Consider the following 17,744-nt stretch of genomic DNA (forward strand, 5'->3'; position numbering starts at 1 on the left):
TAGATTGTAAAAATAATGATGCATATTTTTATTGAGCTAAAATAACTCAACTGGGAGTACTACACACATGTCTGATGAGATAATATATGCAGGACAGTGAATGATTAGATATATTTACTGCTTACTGAGTGTTATAACTCACAAGTTGTTCACTGTCCATGTTAGGACCTCCCATAATGTTCAAAGTTGTAAAACAAGATGGTGGCCAAATGTATTTTTCTATATATCAAATATGTGAGCCTGTGGTGATTACATATAGGAACCGATGTGTTGCACCTTTAATATAAATTAAGCTAGGCATATGTATATAGCTCACAATCTGCCACTAGTATGACTTTACAGTGCTATCATCCCAGTGACTTGGTGTCCTGATTTCGATTATCCTGATGCAGACTGGAGTATGGTTGGGTTTATGCGCCGTGCCATCATTTGTGTACTTGCAGTTGTGTTGCTGCTCACAAAAGATGTGTTTAATGATTGTTTGGCCGGAGATGTTAGATCTTGTCTGTATGATTTGTCTTGTCCATTGCACAGCATGTTGTTAGCTAGAGATGATAGTGGTGGAAATGACAATGGTGGGCATCCTTATTTTGGTATTTTATGTTGTTGTTCTGTTGTGAGGAGAGTGATTACACTGACCCATCTCATTTTACATTCACATGACTCACTAGTGTATTTATTAACAATCATTCAATATTCTGCTTTGCTCTAGAAGTATTTCTTCAGACACTTTTATTAGCACACTCTTAAGACTTTACTTAGAACACCTAGGACAGATTTAAACCGACAATACAGCTCATGTTGTTGTGCAGAACATGGAACTTTTATTCTTTTTTATGTGGTTTTACCTAAGAGAATTTCAGTTTGAGCTGAACGCAACTGCTTCTTCAAGTTCTTCTTAATTAGAAGGATACATAAAATAAAGCTATATTCTTCAAAGGTCTAATTTTCTTGCATTTACCTTTTTCATATCTGAATTATGAGTCACTGTAATTTATTGACATGATTGGTCTGTTCATATGTTTTCTGTTTGGGGCAAATGGAAGTTCACAGAAAAAACATTGGTTTTGGCGCAATGTACAATCTACTTAAGTAACAGAAGCTGGGTTAAATCCTAACGGCAAGTGCAAACCGTTGCAAGAAATGGGCCAGGTTGCGACATTCTGATATACCTATGTTTAACGTGTGCTTTACCCTAAAGCTCACATATTTCAAGTTTGGTCCCTGTGCTGTTGTCTACCTGTAAAAATGTGTTACTAGAAAGTGTACCTCGAGTACAAATCCTACATTAGACACTTCTGTCTGGCCGTCGCTCCACTGTCATTTTAAGTGCGAGTGCTACTAACAATGTTATCCCCACCCGACATGCTAAATCTGGTGCTGTGGTTCTTTCTGTGCGTTGCACAGCACTTTGTTGCCTCAAAGATAGTTTATTTGGTCAAAAGAATTATTAACCATGCTTGTTTGTTTTACCTGTGAACAAGCCCTCCTCTTACATAAAGACCACTGCTCCCATCTTCCATATGAATGGATGAGCAAAAATGTCCTCCTCTGAAGTTGTAGACCATCCAAGGCCCAGTCCTGAGTTGAAAGGTCGCTCTTTACATGGCCCATTACTACTGCTGTTGTCAGCTCTTCTTTGGTTTTCAGAGACCCATCTGCTCTGTTTATTATTTTACCCTTCATTAACAACTCTTTGAAAATTGTGCACTGGGCTTGATGGTTGGCACTTAATGTGGGTAATAACAAGGATAATTGTTATTTAAACTACCAAGTCAGTTTTCAGAACTGTATTTATACTTGGGTCGATCATAATCCATATGTTGTGTATTGAAGCCAGACTGCGAAAGCAGAATTTGGTGTGTTTTATAAAAAGTCAATACCATTTAATGCAAGTCTAATTAAAGTCTACAAGGCAAAAAGAAGCATGTTTGTTGTACTGGAATGTGTCTTCTGGAGAGAAACTTTTGGGGCAAAACACTCCTCTCCAGGACATTTGTTTGAATCTGAAATGGCTGCAAGTTATTGCTTGCCATTCTGTGCTTCTTGTAAGTACCACAAGCTCACTGTTGTTTCTAATTTGACAGGTTTTAATACTAATGTGAAAGCTTACAAGGGTATATCCATAACCTGTAAAGTTTGGAAATTTAGTCCCTGATTACGGTCTTGGCGGATCGGATAAACCATCAAAAATGTGACGTATATCCTGTCCACCATATTCTAATTCCATTATATCCTATGGAACTATTAATGTGGCAGACAGGATATCCGTCACGTTTGTGACCGAGTATCCCATCCACGAAGATCATAATCAGACCCTTAAATATTAGTGTAAGCCTGGTTGATAGGTCAATGTTTAGTTCTCTGTTCAAAGCTGTTATTAAAAATATTTATGTGATATCGAGCAAAATATGGAGGCTTTAGTGCTTAAAATCTCATCTGAACATTATCTTAAGAACTGGGAACCTGTTAGTTATCAGAGAAACTTTATCAAGATATCTGGGGGGAGAGGTGTGGCACAGTGGCCAGAGTGGCTGACTCCAGAGTGCGGGGCTCACAGTTCACTCGCTGGCGGCAGCTTAGCTCAACATCATGTGACTCTGGGCAATAGCTCACTTAATCTCCCCAATGGCCCCCCAGCACTTGGATCCCCTATTAGGGTGATACATTTATGCTTTACACATGTGGAATTATTAAGATATCATTTTGAAATTTAAGGTAGTTGTTTCTAGCTGTTTTGCCTTCATAATCTTCAATTCTTGTAGGAATATATGCTTCTAGCAGAGGTTAACCTAATCGGAAACATAAACTGTGTAGGTGGGGGGCTCACATGTTCTGTTAGACAATCATTTTTTGTATGTATACTGTGGTGAGTAATTCCAGAGTTTCCATTAAGTGAATGCATAATTAATAATGAGAACTTTTTTTTATTTAAACGGTTTTGTATGTATCTGAGTACTCTGGGGAAGGGTACAAGAAGAGAAATTTTAGAAACACCACCTGGAACAAATACATGGACAGTGGAAAGTCTGAGGTGTAGAAGGGAAAGCAAATGAAATCATGAAAGATGGTCAAGGCTTGATAAGGATCCCAAATTGTAAGGGCCGATCCTGGGCATGTGGATGACAGCTTGGCAGGTCCTGATGGTAGGTGCTCAGAGTCTTAGAATAAGAAGGCGATGAAATGTTGACACTGGGGCAACACAGCCATACGGTGAGTGGAGAAATAGGTGCTCATACTTCTCCCAATCTTTAAGAAGTTATCTTCAATTGTCAAGGGGAGCAAGATGGTTTCCTGCCCTGCGGATCCATGGGCAAGGAGATATCTGTCTCTAAAACCTTTGAGTCTGGTTATGCAGCTGACTTTCAGCTTCAGAACAGATGATGTCCAGTGCCTTGATTGTAGGTAAGACTGGAAGACTTTGTGTAGCCTTGAGTGTAGACTGGAGAAACTTGTGGACTGTAAGCCAAATTTTATTTTTAAAAGTGATTTCCTTATTTGGGAGCCAGCGCAATGATTTAAGGGTGGGTATGATACCTATATAGTGTTTAAGCCAAGAAATAGTCAGGCAATGTGATTATGAGCCTTCTGCGGAAGCTTATGGAGTGTAGAGGTATGTCACCCAGAGTGGAGTTTACTACGGTAATCATGCTAAGAGGATTTTGCCAGTCGGGACATGTGTGCAAACACAAGCATTTTAGAAGACCTTGCTTCTTGTGGGAACAATATTGGAGTTCTCATCTGAAAAGAATATTGTCTTCCCCTTGGCCCAATCCACTCCCTCCACAGCAAACAGTGAATGATTGCTCCGGCATTGTGTCAAATACAATATTCCAGATATTACACCAGCTGAAACACACCAGACAGATGATATTGTGCATTGACTTCTGTGTAGTACTTTGAGACTGTGAAATTCCCTTCTGTCCTTCTTCCAAGCATGAGTGAGGCAAGGAAATTTGCCAACCCGTCTTAACATGGGTAATTGCAATAGCCCTGATTTTTAATGTAGCACCGGGTTTGGAAATAAATTGATGAGGCCATCTCTTTGTGCTATTTGAGAGAATATTTTTGATGTCCTGACTTCTGTTATCTCTGTAAGTATTGTCAGTCATGTTTTCTATATTCAATTTGCAATAGTAATCATAAAAGCACAGTATAAATAATTAAACTGTTGAAAATCTTTGGTCAATACATAGGCTATCCAGAGGCTACAAATTCATATATAAGCCTAAAGAAACCCCTTCTGAAAATCTAGATGGATATCAACATACATTACAATTATCTAAAAATGGCAAAATAAGAAACATCTAATAATAAGACCCAGTTGGTCGTGAATGATTTGTAAAGAGGCTCATCCTAATAGAAACTTACAAAAAAGAACTCAATGTTAGGGTCTGCTATGTTGGTAGGAAATAAAGTGGGCCACCTAGATCTGTTAATCTAATCATAATCTGTAAGTATTGTGTTTGATGGATAAACTGCTACATCCCAGGGATAGCAGTAGGTATATTTGCCTCTATAAAGCAGTGCCTTACCATTCCCCCCTCGCGAGGGACAGCACGGAGCCGGTCGTTGTGGGGTCCGTTGCCTCCCCTATCACTAGTTCACTCTGCTGGTACCAACTTAAATGGGTAACTCCCTTGGTTGCTCTTGACCTAGCGGCGTCTCTTTTTATTTTCACTTCTTTAGGAAAGAAAACAGGTAGTGACACTTGAATGCTTTATTATTGCCATAGTAGGGAGTTTTGACCCCTTAAAACACTGTGCTTATACTCCCCACCCCTTAAATTCAAGAGGATAACCACACATACTCACTAAGCTAACATTACTATGCTCCTACACAGGTACAAAGTGCAGAACACTTTGCAAAACTTTATTTTTGGGGAAGTAGCCTCTGCATCATCGATCTAAACAAAAACTATGGCTAACAGACATTTTTATGGTCTCAAATAAGTAGATATTAGTTTAGTGGTTCCTGGCAATAAAGGGAACACATTTTTGTGGGACTTGGCTCCTCTTTGATTTACAACATGATGCCCTTTCACAAGAAGTCAGCCAATGTGAATAACACAACAATGAATTCTGGCTGAAACCCTCTTTAAGTAACTAAGCTATACACAATGTTTTAGTAAAATCAAATGGTATTGACTAACAGCAGATGTTTTTTTTTTTTAAAGAGAGAAACTATTTAGCACAGGCACTCACATGGTGCAAAGCAACATAAAGGCTTGGGCATTGACCTCATGTTCTAATTTTCAGGGCTATTCACCTGAGGAAAGTAAGGTATTTAGTTCTGTCATGTTAGGAACGTGTGGCATTGTACAAAATGTAAAAGACACACAATTGATGGACAGAATGCAGAACTCAAAACATTCACTCCCAGTCAAGAGATCTGGGTTAAATCCATCATTCTTTTGCTCACAATGCCACCCCAGTCTTGACCCTGTGCGTCATGGGAACAGTCCAGCCAGAACTGCCTAGCCAGGTCCTCCCTGGTCTAGAAACAAACATCCTATGACCAGTTTCCACCCTTCTTCAGCCAGGATAGTTTGATTCCAGTGTCATCTTGAGCCCAGGACCCACATCTGGGCATACCTGGCGCACTTAGGGCGAGAAAGCAAAAGACACACAATTGATGGATGGATGCAGAACAAATCAAAACATTCACCCCAAGTCAAGAGATCTGGGTTATATCCATCATTCTTTTGCTCCCCATGCCACCCCAGTTTAGACCTGGCCATATGCAAATCAGTCTTGACCCTGTGCCTCATGGGAACACTCCAGCCGAACTGCCTAGCACAAAATGTGTCACTGCAAAAAAAAAAAGAAGAAAAAAAACACGCAACTCTGTGCGTCCCCAGGCTGTGTTCCTTGCATGATTGTAGATTTATTGTTATTGTGCAGGATTACCTATATGGTTTCTGGAGGCAGCCAGCACTAAGAACAGAAATATCTGTTCACGATTGTTCATTGCGGTAATGTCGTGGAAGTGATGGATCTATCCGGCTGTAAAGTGGTATTGACATAACGGAATGAGGCTGCTGATCCGTTCCCTGCACAAGCGATGCAGAAAAAAGCGTTCTAAAATGAAGAACAGTTACAAGCCGTTGATTGGTGATAAAGAAAGGATACTGGGGCATCCTGGGAAATTGATTTTTCTGAGGTTTTTTTTTTTTACTTTATTAATTATTTTATTGGACTAATTCATATAAAGAAGTATACGTTATTGTGCATTTCTGTATTATTTATACGTGTACAACAATTGTACAAGTGTTTAGCCCAACATTTTCTTGAACGCTTTCTTTTTGGTCTGCGTTTTCCGTTTGCGTAAAAAAAAGTATGAAAATGGACTCATGTAAATGCTTAAGGCTTCTATGATGTTTTGAAGTGCGGTTGTTTTGGGTGCTAATGCAACAATAGTTTATAAAAGTTTGTTTTCCTTCGTGCTTTTTTCAGCAGTTTGCGTTAATAATATCCACGATACTTACTAAGGCAAACAATTATCCTAGCAAATAAAATATAGATTTAAGGTCTTTAGTGTTACAACATCAATATTGTTATGACCTAGAGAATTGGGAAAACTACATTGGAAACAAAGTATTTATTAGGTCTACCTCACAGGACAAAGCATTCTCTGTTGACAATATGCATAACATATAGCAGTGTATGTGTACAACATATTCACATGTGCGTACATTAATCTATTTCTCCAGCATTAAGCTTTTATTATTAAAGAACTTTCTTGTGTTGCAGTTTGCTTTGACATTTATGTGCAAATGCTGCCCTCTAGAGGATATAGGTGTAATGTACAACAGTTGGCAATAAGTCATTCCTGTACCTTTTACAGCATTTGAGATCGCGACGGTAAGTGGTGTAAATCAGGAACATTTGAAAGATTTTGGGGTCCCTGGGTCAAAAGTATTTTGGGGGCCCCTGTTCACTTTATGGCATTGTCCCCAGATTAACACCGACCTCTAAATGAGAACTCTGCTGCGGCTATACATAATCATTTGTCATAGATATACACTGGGGGTCTGAATAATTACATACGTTTTTTTTTTTTTTTTTGCATTATACCCTCAATTACTAGTGTACGCCTTTAGTCATTTTCCATTATGCGTCTCATGTCACGTACCTTTAGTGTAATGCACAAAGCTTGAATGGCTGATCGTAGTGCTTGTCAAATACAAATGTGACGTAGAATGAAACATTCGCAAAGCTGCTCTGTGATCCGATAAGATTTGCGTTGTGCCCACGGCTAAGACACCAACAGATTTATCTGCCACTGGCCAACGATTATTTCGACCCAGCAACATTTTTACATATAACTAAAGGATTCGTGTACTCCCATTAAAAAGAAACCAAATGGCACACAAGGCCTTTCGGCCTGAGTCCCTCCAGAGAATGCCTCCCAAATAGAGATAAAAGGGGGTTTCTTCACCTCATGATATCTAGATGAACAATTTAGCAGCACTGAATGGTGCTCACCGGGAGGAGCCCGTTGTTTGGTGTGATATGTATCACACACGATAAATAATAACACCCTATTAATTCGGTGTACTAAATTTCTCCGTTTGTGAGTTTCCCACTAATTTTGGTGGCTTATGCACAAAAATCCCTGTGACTCGGAAATTAGCGAACATTCCACCCCCCCCCCCCCCCCTCCCCCGTGAATTTCGTCAGGTTTCTTCTGCCAAAAGTGACGTGGATAAAAATTGCGAGGGTGTTCGCCTCTTACATTACTCTCGGCATCACTTATAATTCATATTTGTGTGGTGATGTGAGTCACCACATATTTTGCAATGCACCTGACGTCTCATAATGAGGACCTAGGAGTCCTGGTCTTAGTGTTGTGGTATTGAGATAGGAGCAATGATGTACTATTTAATGGTCATTGTACATATCTAGTCCGAAGGCCAGGAGAATTATATTTGCAAAAATCTGGGACATTTTCGTTTTACATTAACAAATCTACCTGACATCTCTGACCCCAGCATGAATGAGTTTGGTCTGTCCAGAATAGAGCAAATACCTGAAGCAACATGTCACCAAGACTGATCATCCCTTTCTACAAGAAGAAATGCATCTATGTGACCTCCCTCTCTTTATAGCATTAAAACATTGAAATTCCCATCCACCAATGACAAGACAAATCCATGACCATCTTTAATTCAGGATGGCAGTAAAACTATTTCTTCTCCAAGAGGTGATGTGGGGTCCGAACAACCCACCAACCAACATTTAGAGCCACCTGCCATCATGATAAGGACATGGATGCAACCGAACTGAGGATCATACCCACCCTAGAATAGGAACAAATCTCCCATAAAGATAGTAGACACAAGCAAACGCACAACTCACTCTCCTTCTATACATTCAAGGTATCGTAGGATTTATGCAGCAATGCTGAATAATCGGGGCCCGCTAAACATGCACAGCATCAAAACACTCCGCAAGCAGGCCACACTGGATTCCCAACGCCCTTCCTTCCAAGCACAACAATGCTTTATAAGATGTGCATCTTCCTATTGTTTTGGCTCAACTGTGTGCCAGGGCACAGTCGAGGATAACACGATAAGAGCACAAACCTTTTCATCACATACATACTCACTGCCTATCGAAGGTCACACTACGAAGCAATACCCTTTCATTCAATCACACCCAGCACAGTAGTGTATTATTCACACCCAATGTTGTTAATTGTAACTCAGTCATTAGAAATTCTTGGTAAATGCATCCACTATAGACTATAATGACATACAATACAATGACTGTATATCCTATTTCCAGTGTCAAATGCTAACAAATCTAGATGATATATAAAGATTCAGGTTCTTTTATATAGCAACGGTGTTTTATTTTGCCCAGGTAATGTAACGCAAAATGCCACATGTGGTAGATGCCATCAGTTAATAAACTGTTCCTATGATTACAAGTAGCTTTCCAAAAAAGGGTCTTTCTGTGAATACCTTACCTGCGAATACTTCATCCAAATGATATACACTCTTGCCTTCAAATCAAAATGGTTGTCAACTAATTTGTCGATAATATCTACCTACAATATTATTACATCCAGTACAACACCTACTACAATATTGTGAAGGCAATTATATTATTATTACCTCCACATTTATAATTATCTTTACCTACTTTGAGATATAGGTATGAAGTCGATGGAGAGGATGCAATATAACACATCCAGTATCGTTTGTTTTTATTTTTTCTGTTCAAAATATTTTATTGAATTTAGGATAAAGCAATAGACCAAACAAAAAAGAGCACTGAAAGGGTACATAGAAATTTACAGTGCCAACGATTAGGCGAAATAAATAGTTTTGCATTCTACATTTTTAGCGGAGTCTATAAACAATTAAATAATATGAAAGAATTAGTTTGATATCAGGATGGTGGTAACCATCCAGAGACACTGTTAAACCATAAGGTATACTGGTTTCTGACACCACAGGTTAAGGTGCGCCTTAGCGAGCGCATACCGCCGGGGTGCTTTTTGATTTTTTTGGTCCTGACGAAAGCCTCGCAATCAGCGAATAGAGGCAGAAACATGTTGACCACTTCTTTTTCTTTGCAACATGGGTGTGTCTGGTCAATATAGCCAGTCTTTGTATCATCCACTACACTGTTTTTAGTAGTGCTCAGTTCACCGCAAATAAAGTTCGTTTATGGTTGAACTGGTCGCTTTTTAAGTCACATTTCACCTAATCATACTTGGATTACACCAAAACCTGCTCCGCTGTAACCAGGCATCGTAGCACACCAGGGAGGCACTCGGCCTCTCTGGTGGGAACCCAATGATGAAGCATGTCGCCAACAAGGTTTGGTGAGTGAGGGTTGTTTTAATCCACAAGAGTGATTCTTTTGTGCTGTTTTTTCTTAACTTTTCCTTTGTGTTTTGGCCTCACTCTTCTGTTGTTTAAAAGGCTGTCTAAGAGTGACTCGGTATCCCTCGCTCTCCCGTTGATTATATATAAACCACATTTTCCTCCATACGTCTTGAGAAAAAGATAGATTGAGTTCATTATTCCAAAAAGAAGAAATAAAATCAATGTTATTTTTGTCAAAATTATTCAACTTTTTATAATACAATGACACAGCGTGTGAGGAAGTAGCTGTTGTTTGAATATACTTCTCTAAATCCAACACGTTTTCAATTGGAAAATTGCTGAGAAATGAATCCAGAATAGAATTACATAAACATTTGTATTTAGAAATATCTGATGGAAGTAATATACATTTGTGTTGCAGTTATACAAAAGATAAAAAGTATTATTACAATATATATCTTTTAAATAAAAAATACCTGCCTTTATCCAAGATTGCCAAAATTGTATATTTCGATTAAGTTTAATAACAGGACTATACTATAAGGATATATGTAAGGTATGAGAAATAGGTGTTTGATAGAGAACCTAAATCCTGCAATATTAATTTTGTAGATTTTAGTATTGCCGATCTTCATATTAAAGAGTTAGAAGAGGACATGGTATTTAACGTAGGCAACGAAAACGGTGAAATCAAACTTTTTCCAATGAGAAGCGATGATGGTGTATTGTTAAACTCTTTATTAGTGAACTAAAGGAGTTTAAAAAAATCTGATAAACCAAAACCCCCATTACATATTGCAATTTTAATTTTTTTATAGCTTATAAGTCGTGTCTTAAATGAATTTCGATATTTGAGTGTCTAAAGATTCATAAAACTTAAGAGGAAGTTCAGTATGTATCATAGATAACAGATAACATATTTTTAGAGCAATAACCATTTTAACAGTCAATTTTCCCCCACCAAGATAAGTGTAAAGCAGACCATTTATGAATTTTGTCATTAATATGGTTAAGAATATATTCACAATTCAATGTAATCAATTGTTTAATGGTATGAGAGATAAGGATACCAAGATATTTAAGTTTGTCCTTTTGCCATGTTATATCGTAATTGGGGAGCATATCAGGGGTACAAAGCACATTTAAGGGGAAAAAATCAGTCTTGTTAGTATTTAGAGTATAACCGGAAATCTGGGAATATGTTTGAATTAGATTTAATAGGGAAAGAATGGAAGAATCCGGATTACTAATATATAATACATCATCCACGTAAGCTGAAGTTTTTACAGTATCATCATTGATAGTAATACCTTTTATTTCTATGCAGTGTCTGATGGTGATAAGTACAGTTTTGATCGCAAGCAGAAAGAGTAAAGGTGACATGTGACAACCTTGCCGAGTGCCTCTAAAAAGGAAAACAGTTTTAGACAATTGACCATAAATGAAAAGGCTAGCAGATGGACCTGGGTAGAGTGCAGAAATCATACTAAGAAAGGAATGGCCAAAATTAAATGCAGATAAAATATGAAAAAGATACTGCCAATGTACTTTGTCAAATGCTATTTCAGCATCTAATGCAAGAACACCAGCAGGAAGATGCAAAGATGACACCGCTTCAATACCATGAAATAATAATTTAGTGTTATTTACAGAATGTCTATATTTCATGAAACCAGTTTGATCAATGTGAACAATAGCATCAAGTACAGAAGCCAATCTGATTGCAAGAATTTTTTCCATAAAGCTTACAATCTTGGTTAATTAAAGAAATGGGGCTATAATTTAAAACAATCGTGGGGTCTTTATTAAGTTTTGGAAGCCCTACAATCAAAGTTTCAGTAAAGGATCCTGAAGTAGATCCTGAATTACTAAAGTGAGAAAATAATTTAAGTAAATGAGGTAGTAGGTGCAAATAAAATTCTTTATAATCTTCAGCAGGAATACCATCTGGCCCAGGTGATTTACCCAGTTTAAGGGATTTAATAGCTGAATTAGTTTCTTCTAATGAATTTGGAACATCCAATTTTTCTTTCACAGACTGAGCAATTTTAGGCAAACCACAAGATTGCAAAAAATCATCAATACTGGACATATCTGAAGCTCTGGGATTACTGTATAAATTTGAATAGTAAATCAAAAATTCATTAACAATTTCATTATGGGAAAATGCAAATATACCATTGAAGTGATGAATTGCATTAATTTGGAGTTTATCTTTTTTAATACGTAAATAATTTGCCAAAAGCCATCCAGATCTATTAGCTTTAAAATGAAATTTACCCTTATTATTTGAAATTTGTTTACCAGCTCTCTTACTTAACAATGAGTTTAACTCATATCTAAATTTTTGCAACTGCATTTTGTATTTTCATTCGAAAAAAAATGAAAGAGCTATTCGTATTTTATGTGTTTTTATCTAATTCTAGAAGTTTAGCTTTAAAAGCTTATGTGCCATAATTGATATTGTTGCCCCTCTGACATATGCATTAAATGCATCCCAACGATTTACAAGTGAAGTAGATCCTTCTGGGATGAAAGAAAAATAATCATGAAATGCTGACAAAAGTTTTGATTTATTTATTTTCATTAAGAACAATATTTATATTCATACACCGGCGAGAGTGGGCTTGTCGAAGGGAACTAATTTGTAAAACACCTGAAATTGATGCATGATCTGAAATATCAATATTATGAACTATAGGATCAGAAATTTATTGAATTAATGAGTGGGGAATTAACAAATAGTCGATTCAAGAGTGAGAATTATATGTGTTAGAGAAAAATGTAAACTGTTTCTCTTTTGGGTGATGCAGACACTAAATATCTACCAATGCAGTTGATTTAAAAAAGCATTTTAAAGTGAAATAAGCGTTAGGGGGACAATATTTAGTTTGAGAGTGTCTATCCAATAGGGGGTCACATATTAAGTTAAAATCCCCACCAATAATAATTGGAACACTCCCTATTTTAATCACCTCAGAAGTAAAGCTGGACCAAAATTTAGAATTATAATTTGTTGGACAATAAACGTTAATTATATGAAAAATGGTGGTATCATTTTTATTTTTCCTATGATATAACTACCTTCTGTATCGGTAAATTTGGATAGTATTTGAACATTTAACTTTTTTGTAAAAATGATAGCAACACCATTCGTTTTATTGACTGCAGGAGACTAAATAATATTACCAACCCAACGTTTATTCATGTATGATAAAACTGTATCATCAATATGAGTTTCTTGAAGTAGACATATGTCTGCCTTATGCCTGGCTAAATAATCTAAAACTTTAGTTCTTTTAACAGGGTGTCTTAATCCTTTAACATTAAATGAAACCACTTTAATTCTATTAATATTATCCATAATCAACAAAGAAAGGAAGTAGAAAAGAGAACGAAAACATATAGCTCAAGAGATTAAAGAGTAGCTCTAGAGACAAAAGATGGGGGGAAAAAGGAAGGGCAAGGATAAACATAAAAAGATAACATAGAAACATAAATAACGATTCAGAACCGCACACACGCATATGCAAGAATGACCTGCCTAAACAGTACCCTCATAGAAAAATCGACAAATAGGGTTAGAATAATCCTATTCAAATACATAAATTTAAGTAGAAGTGTCACTCATTTAGATGGAGAGCAGAGAATGTGGATTAAAAAAAGCACAAAGATCATTGGGCGTTGAAAAGAATTTGAGTAACCATCCTTCCATAGTCTCATAATAGATGGATCAAAAAGGCCATATTTAAAACTACAGTTTCTTAGTCCAAGACTAAGCTCAGTTAATTCTCTGCGAATTTTAACAGTTTTCTTGGCGAAGTGTTGATGTATAAAAATGTTATTTCCATTAACCATGAGAGTTGGGATCTCTCTAGCTGCTTTCGGGATCAAAACCAGATGTGGTGACTCAAGACTTTAAAAAATCACCTGGCGCAGTTTGACATTGCTTGGATTACGATGAGCATCAATTTCGGATTTTTCCAGGAATTTTAAATGTAAAAGACCAGGCATCAAGGTTTCCAAAAATCATCTACAGTCATTACCTTCAGCACCCTCTGGTAAATTAAAAATACACAAATTATACTGTCTATTACGATTTTCCAATTCAAGTAATAGAGTATTCATAGGCTCAATTTTTTCAGTGAGAGGCTCCATGCTGTCAATTTTTGCCTTATTATCCTGAATTTTTATTGTATTGTTAGAGACTTTCATTGACAGGCTAGCCATATCTTTGCAAATATTTTTAAGTTCTACAACAATGTTGTCGATATTAGAACGCACTGTTTGTAACTCTTCCAATAAAGTAACTAACGAAGGCTCAGTGGAATCCACAATTTTTGACTTTACTGATGGATGAGAAATTGTTTGTTTGTTGGTTGTAGTATGCACATTTTTTTTCTTCCATATTAATAACTTCCTTGCCAAATATATATAATGAATTCAAATAAACTACGATCGCAAAGAAAATAACATTAAATAGGATATCACCAGAGCAGGAGACTGTGCAGCAGCTAGAACCAGCTGTGGGTGTGATTAAGGCCACAGCCTCACCCTTTTCTTGATATGTCTCTACCCTCCTGACAGGAAACTCCGGCAGCACTCCACAGGAACAGCTCGATGAATGCACAGCACAACCAAAAGCTTTCCAAAATGCCCAAAAGGTCACCAAAATGAGGTTTCCAGCAAGCGCTGGCCACAGGAACAAAGCAGTACTTATTTAAAAGGGAAAAGCCTGAAAATGGCTTAAAATCGTTGAAAATGGGAGCTTAATGCAGAGACTCATCAGGCGACGACCATCTTGTTAAGCTCGCTCGCCAAACCTCATAAACCAAGGTGGCTTGAGCTTGAGGCAAACAAGAGATGTGTGGGGAAGTAAATTCTGGCCTGTGAAGAATCACATGTTTTTTTGCTTTGTAATCTATGGTTTTTGGACTCCCGCTGTGAGTGATCACCATAATGGTATCTCATCCCACTGTAAGCTTCTGTCGAAAAATGGATTTGGTCTATGACCTCCCATGGGAACTTTTTAAAATGTCTGTCTGTGTAGTGGGGCTTTGAAGCTCTGCAGAAGTTATGCTCAGAAAGTATGTACACATGCGTGAAACATGTATTCAAACTAAATGAGGTAAACTGTTGTCTGGCTCAGCTTGGAATCTCTGCTCAGCTGGCACTGTAGCAGGTGGTACCTAGAATTAATCAGCCTGGAATCTGTGCTCAGGTTGCACTGTAGCACGTGGTGCCTAGAATTAATTGATTGTCTTGTAACACCTTAAGATTTTATTTAAATCCAAGAAAAAATGTCTCCTTTCTTCTTGAGTGAAATGTAAAATTTTGACTTTTTACACAGTATTTACGCACTGGATAAAGTATGCTTAAAATCTTTTGATTAACATCAGGTAGGAAAGTCAATGATATGTCCTATCCTAACAAAGTCTGGGTAATAAACACATATCCAGAGTCGGTTTTATTCTATGTGCATTTGTTTATGTCCTTTTAAAACTAGGCATATTTCCCTGAACCGGCTTCAATGGAATTAATGTTTAAGCTACAATGATGGGCCAGTTTATTACTATTGTGTCAAGCTGACAGTTTATAGGTCCCCTAGAACAATAGACCCATTCTGTGAGATTAGACATCTCTTGGCGGATGAAGTTGACAAGCACCTACCGTATGTTTCTACCTGTGACAAAGGGAAGCAGGCAGACCTTTGGCTCCATTCACCAATGTGGGGGGTGCTCCTTGAAGTTTGGAGGGAAGAAACCATGCCTGGGTATGTAGAGCTTCAATCAATGAGAGGGATCTGTCCCAGGTCCTTTCAAGTCACCATTTTGATTCTTCCAGAATGCTGTGTGATGAAGGATTGAACAGCTAGTGGGCTACCCCCTGGAAATACCAGTGAAGAGGAGTGATGATGCATCACTGGATTGGGTATTGACTCCCACCTTCTTGCATTCTCGACCTCTATTTTTAAACCCCTGCAAAGGTAAGAAACTTAAAGAAGAAGAGGAGGAATAGGAGAAGGGCGGACCCACATTGTGGATGAAGCCCTGTCTAGACTGGATGAAAATTCTAGACATGCACTTCTGGGACTTTTGCAGACCTGATTGTTCTAGTTCCTTGTCTCCACTTGTGAAAGTAGATAATGGACTTACTGGTTAACCTGAAGGAAATAGGTCTCCTTAAACCACTGTTAACTGCTCTTGGGTCTACGTACCCTAGAAGTGGGTACTGCAGGGTTCTGCTGGACACACAGTTACCCAGAAAATGTTGTAAGGGCCTTAGGGCTTGGTAAGTGCAGGCAGGGAGACCAGTCTGCCTGAGAATCCGAAGGTGCTGCTGCCAGAAATAAAACAGGCCACAAGACCATTAATGATTGGACAAGAGATTAGGTTAAGGCCAATAATGCCACATTACTGGCCAGATGGAGAAGCAATAGCACAGAAGGTATGGCAAGGGGTCTGTACTTCTTAGGAAACATTTTTTAATGTACCATCCAAATTTTGGAGTCCGAGGCTCTAAAGCTCTCCCAGTGCTGGAGTGCACAACTAGGAGCAAAATGAGCCAAACCCTATCTAATTTGGCCCAAAAGTGCAAGAGCTATACAAAAATAAGAAGCTGCTCATATGCTGCATTGTTGGACCAGCGATAGGTGCCCTGAGGGCTGTGTGTATCTTCTGCAAAGAGTCAATCCCAAGCAGGGGTACATTTTTCCCTGGTGAAGTTCCTTTGGCATTGGGCCCCCCTGAAATACTATGGTGTCAGCCCGCACACATTACAAATTGCACCCTTTGTCATGTTGGACTCTGAAACAGCCACACCACCTCCCCTGGCTGCAGCCTTCCAGCTGTTACTAGATGGCCTTCAAAGAAGAGGGACCCCCAGCATGGAGTGTGAGACTGGTGCATGCCTCTGCCACCATGCACATAGAGGACAGAACAGAACTCAGTGAGGTAACAAATATCTGAAGCCACTACTCTTTATGCAACTATAAACTACTTTTGACTTTTAACGTCTCGGAGGCACATATTGGCACTAATAATGTGAAAATGTTGCTTTTGAACTGTTGCTCTCTGGCTATACATTCAGAGGAAATCTGTCTACTGTTGGATGAAGAAAGACCTGACCTGCTTTTCTTGACAGAAACGTGGCTGAATGAAGAGGGGGTCCAGGGATTATTCAAGCATTGCCTTCAGGCTATACCATATCCAGGCTTGATAGGACCATAGGCAGAGGTGGGGGCTTAGCCATTATTTATAAGGACAGCTTTAAATGTCGCACTACACCCAACCCATTACTTAACTGTGAAAGCATCTTTTTTACGATTAGCGTATCACAGACTAATACGTTTTCAGGCATTTTAGTTTATCGCCCACCTGGCCCGGCAGGCAATTTTTGTAAACATCTTTTGGACAATGTTGCAAGTCTGGCCAGTTCACTTCCTAATTTCACACTTCTTGGAGATTTTAATCTTCATTTTGATGAGGTCTCCCTCCCCTTAGTAGTAGAGATTACTGAAGGTCTTGTAATATTTGATTTAAAACAAATAAGTAATAATCCCACACACATTAAAGGACATACTCTTGATTCCATCTTTTCTAACGTTTCTAGCCTAACGGTGGCTGACCCGATTCCCCTTCCTTGGTCAGACCACTTTTTGATCTCCTTCTCATGGACAATTCAAGAGACCGATCCATGGGTAAAGAAAAGTACCAGGTTGGCACGACCTTGGGAAAACTGTCGTATGACTCCTGGATGAGGCATTTAGAAGAATCAGCCCCCATAGTAGATTCTAATCCAGCAATCGCTAACGATCAGCTCAATACATGGTTAGAATCATCACTGGACATGGTTTTACCCAAAAAACATATGCATAAAAAACGAGGGGGTCACCATAATCTAT

General features: G+C 38.2%; 1 protein-coding gene across 2 annotated transcripts in view; it reads left to right on the top strand.

Annotated features, from left to right (window-relative positions):
* DYNC1I1 (dynein cytoplasmic 1 intermediate chain 1) overlaps window positions 1–17,744 on the top strand; it is a 1,604,297-nt gene that overhangs the window by 342,329 nt on the left and 1,244,224 nt on the right. The window lies entirely within an intron of this gene.

This window comes from Triturus cristatus, chromosome 10, assembly GCF_964204655.1.
Source record: "Triturus cristatus chromosome 10, aTriCri1.1, whole genome shotgun sequence".
Taxonomy (NCBI): Eukaryota; Metazoa; Chordata; class Amphibia; order Caudata; family Salamandridae; genus Triturus; species Triturus cristatus.